Source organism: Salvelinus sp. IW2-2015, linkage group LG17 (assembly GCF_002910315.2).
Source record: "Salvelinus sp. IW2-2015 linkage group LG17, ASM291031v2, whole genome shotgun sequence".
NCBI lineage: Eukaryota > Metazoa > Chordata > Actinopteri > Salmoniformes > Salmonidae > Salvelinus > Salvelinus sp. IW2-2015.
Genome location: NC_036857.1, coordinates 40,975,787 through 40,980,870, shown reverse-complemented (window position 1 = coordinate 40,980,870; position 5,084 = coordinate 40,975,787).

Here is a 5,084-nt window from a genome sequence, read left to right as displayed (position 1 = left end):
TCAATAGTGAATCACCTATTGAATGTGTGTCATGGACCAAATGCACATGACACATATTGAGCCTATGGTGAAATCAGTGTAAAGAGTCAATTTCCAACGCTCGTCCGCTGTTTATGACTGTTAATAGAGAATAGAGAATGAATAGAGAATTTAAGTGAGTTATAGTGTTTCTGTAATCAGGATTAACACAGACATGCGCGGACACACACACACACACACACACACCAAACGACAGCTGACAGTGGCGGCAGAACCCACATAACTCCAAGATAAAGGCTACAGTCAGTGGAGCCACTGATCGCCCCCCGCATCAACCCCTTTCACAGGCAGGGCGACACACCAAAATAAACCCATCACATCCCCATTCTCTCTCCCTCTCTCCTCTCCCTCAGTAAATGTTCTGTCCCATAATAGAGGCCCTTATTTTAGGCTTCCTCGTGTTCCCTGTGCCAGCCTATTGCAGGGGCAGATAAGCGACGCAGGTATTTGGAATAATTTTTCCATGGGGCAGGGCCTGAGGCACAGAGAAAACAGAGATATATTTGTAATGTTCTGAGTATCCATTTCAAAGAGGCGGTAGTATAGGAATTTCCAGCAGGCTTATTATTGTTTGTTGTCTGATTTTTTTGTCAGCCGCCAGAAGGCCCATCACTCTTTGACGACATTAGCGTGGGGCGGTCGGCGAGGGGTTGGTGGGCGGTGACTTTCAAAGTTCAACGGATGCCACTGCCCGCCACGTAGATACGTGACTTGTCCAAAAGTCACTCATCAATGACAGTCACTGATTCCCCCAGTGACTCCATGCTGTCCCCAACACCAGAGAGAAATAGGGAAAGAGAGATCGTGAAATGGAGAGGAAAGCAGGGAGAGAGAAAGTTTAAGAGCGGGAGGAGGGGGGGGCAAGTTAAGAGGTTGAGCTTTGAGAGACAGTGATAGGTGAGGGCAAGAATAAGAGGGAAAGAAAGAGAGAGAGAGATTGAGAAGGACAGAGAGAGCAAAAGAACGAGAGAGCCAACTACAGCCATGCAGCATTGAAAGCCACAACATTCAAACACGACACCTCTCAACACCCAATTTGTCAAAGTTAGGGGTAAGGGAATAGAATTAGCACAGACCAGTCCACTTTAGAGAACAAAGGAGAACTCTGACCTTGTCAGTCCGCTTCTGGTAAAGACCAGCACCCAGCACCCAGCAGTGACACAGAGGTGCTGAAAATCCCCATGTACAACAGGACAATGACAGATCTAGGACATACTGGAGATGATCAAATATATATACTGATATAGTCCATCAGGACTGGAATCCAATATGGCTAAGGCACCTATCAGTTACACCCCAGCACACATTAGAGAACTCTTTATCTTGGGAATCTTACAAGAGGGTAGGACATACGCTGTATAAGCCTCTGTCAGGTATATTACACACACACACACACACACGCACCCCATTCCTGCCTTATAACACACTGCGAGCAGGAAACAGTCCTGGTGGGAACAAAGCCCTACCAGAATCCTGGGTTCATGCTTGGCCCCTCACCAAGCCCACATCAAATAGCACAGTTACAGCCCCACCACCGCAACTCACACACAATGTACACGCACACACATGCACAGAGACACACACACACACACGACTACTCCACCACTGCTCTTCTGTGTACCCTGCCGCCACCACCACACCAGTCTTCTCTACCACCACTTCCTCTCTTTCCATTCCCCTCCTCCCGCTATACCCTATCTCCCTCCATCCTTCCTTCCTCCTCTCCTCTACCACCTCTCTTTTTCTCTCCCATCCTCCCCTCTCTCCCTCTCCTCTACCACCTCTCTGCCTCCATCCCTGTTCTCCCTCCAACCTCCAACCTCCTTTCCCCGATCACCTCTTCTTTTCATCCATCCCTCGCTCCCTGTCAGTGCCTACTGGAACTCTGACATGGGGAGTGGAATTAAACATGGATGCTTGCTGTATAACGTGGGAGCTGTGTGTGTGTGCGCATGCGTGTTTGTGTTTGTGCACGTTTCCGTGTGTGTGTTTCTCCATCCCCGTCCTCTTCTCACCAGTCCTTGTATCTCTCTTACTCACTTTCTCCACCTTTCTCAATGCAGATTATTTTTCCTTCCCTCTTGTTTTCGCTTCTTCTCACTCACACACCTCAACTCACCGCCTTCCCTGTTTCTCCCTCTCACTCACTCGTTTCTGCATGCCTTCTTCCCTCTTTGACTGCCRTCTCCTTGCCTCCTCTATTTCTCGCTTTCTGTCTCCCCTTACTCCCTCCCTCCCTCCCTCCCTTGTGTATGTGTGTTTGTGTTTCTGTGCCTATGTGTGCGAAAGCATGCTTGTGTGCACCTGTGCGTATGTGTGAATGTGTGTGTGTATGCCTGTGTGTGTGCGTCTGTGCCAGTGGATGCTCCTCAGAGGAGGAAGGGGAGGACTATCTTCCTCAGTGCAGTTCATAAAAATCTTTAAAAACTATACTCACATATCACCAAATAATTGATTAAGCATACTTTTTTTGCAATGGTATACAGTAGTCTCAACAGCACTCTGTAGGGTGGCATCATGGTGTAGCTGGAGGACAGATAGCTTCCGTCCTCCTCTGGGTAGATTGGCTTCAATACAAAACCTAGGAGGCTCATGGTTCTCACCCCCTTCCATAGACTTACTGTATGACAACTTCCAGATGACGTCCTCCAACCTATCAGAGCTCTTGCAGCATGAACTAATGTGTTGTCCACCCAATCAGAGGATCAGAGAATGAATCTAGTACTGAAAGCATAAGCTACAGCTAGCTAGCGCTGCAGTGCATAACGTGTGGTGAGTAGTTGACTCAAAGAGAAAGAAAGACAATAGTTGAACAGTTTTGAACAAATTCATTTATTCCAAAATGAAGGAGAAGCAAGAGAGATAAAGAGTCAGTTTCACTTACTWAGCTAGCAAATGTAGCTAGCTAGTTTAGCCTACTCAAACACCCTGCTCAAACAGAGGGATGCTATGTTAGCTAGCTGGCTATGACTATCCAACACAACACTGGAACTCTTCTAAGTCAAGGTAAGCTTTTGGTTTTACARATTTATTGCCACCGGGGCCAGCCGGTGTAAGTACTAAACTGCTTACTGACTGTACACTAACTTTACTGCATGATTGTAGCGGGTTTACTAATGTGTTAGTTCTATGAGCTATGTTGACTATGACGTTACTTAAGCTAATATGGTGAAAACAATGTAGGCTGTGTGTAGTCGTTATGATATGGTTTGGAAAGGTTTTTTTCCCTGGTCACATTCATATGATGTCCACAAGTGAAGGGAAAAGGTGAGAGGAGGAGCGCGCATAGATGTGAGAATGAATACAACGTGGCTGATGTGAAAGTGAACTGTGTTTATGCGTGTATTCATTTTGCCGATTCTGTTGAAAAACGTTTCTTAAATGGAAGCAAAAGGAAGAAAACGGGGATAAACATACCTGAATTTGTCCAAAATAAATMATTGTTTTCAACTGTTGGACTCATGATGGACTCATGATTACATCCTAGATCAGCTAGATGCAGGCAAGAGTATMCAAYGCGGRATTGAATGTGTCACTGTCTGTCGCCTCCAATTTTTCTCTCGACCTGTTTGCACCTACATTGTAAACATTCAATCATAGGCTAGGTTGTAGCAACCTCATGATGGTTCTAGGGAAAATGTGATTATTATGTTGTAGCCTAAACCTCTTGCTTTTACAATGAACTGGGTGAGTGGAATATGAATGACAGTCATTTCTATTACGGCATTTTGAGAAGGCCATGCTCATGAAATTTGTTTCCGTTCCTTCATCTGAAACGGCACCGACTGCCACTTTTCTGTGCATATACGTGTGTGTGTGCGCCTGTGCGTATGTGTCGTGCTCCCAGGCTGGACCCTTTACACCAGGCCAGTCTGCCGCCACAGGACTACATAAATCTCTACTAGGATGTATAGCGGCAGGGGGCGCTGGGGTTGGTTGTGTGTGTAGAGGGCACGACAACACCTCTTCCCCCTCAGGAGGCTGAAAAGATTTGGCATGAGCCCTCAGATCCTCAAAAKGRTATGCAGCTGCACCATAGAGAGCATCTTGACTGGCTGCATCATCGCTTGGTATGGCAACTGCTCYGCATCTGACCGCAAGGCCCTACAGAGGTTAGTGTGGCCCAGTACATCACTCGGACCGAACTCCCTGGAGTCCAGGACCTCTATACCAGGCATGTCGAAGAAGGCTGCTACCGATGGCAGCGGTACCGGAGCGTCAAGTCTGGGATCTAAAGGATCCTGAACAACCTCTACCATCAAGACATAAGACTGCAAAAAGATAACCAAATAGCTACCCGACTTTGCATCGGACCATTTTTGCACTCACCTTTTTGATCTATTCACACACTGGACTACCACACATACACAAAGTACATCGGAAAGTATTTAGCCTTGACTTTTTCCAATTTTGTCACATTAAGCCTTATTCTAAAATGGATTAAATCGTTATTTTTTCTCCAATCTACACACAATACCCATAATGACAAAGCAAAAACAGTTCTTTTCAAAATTTGCTAATTTATTAAAACAAAACACTTGAAATATCACATTTAATAGTTTTCAACCTTTTACTCAGTATTTTGTTGAAGCGCCTTTGCAGTGATTACAGCTGAGTCTTCTTGGGTATGCCGCTACAAGCTTGGCACACCTGTATTTGGGGAGTTTCTCCCATTCTTCTGCAGCTGTCTCAAGCTTTGTCAAGCTGGATGGGGAGCGTCACTGCACAGCTATTTCAAGTCACTCACAAGATGTTCGATCGGTTTCAAGTCCGGGCTCTGGCTGGGCCACTCAAGGACATTCAGAGACTTGTTCCGAAGCCACTCCTGCATTGTCCTTGGCTGTTGTTCAGGGTTCCGTTGTCCTATGTTGGAAGGTGTAACCTTCGCCCGCAGTCTGAGTCCTAAGTGCTCTGGCAGCGGTTTTTCATCAAGGATCTCTCTGCTACGTTTGGCTCCATTCATCCTTTCCCTCGATGCTGAATAGAGTCTGCCAGTCCCTGCACTGAAAACACTCCCACAAGCTGATGCTGCACTATGCATGCTT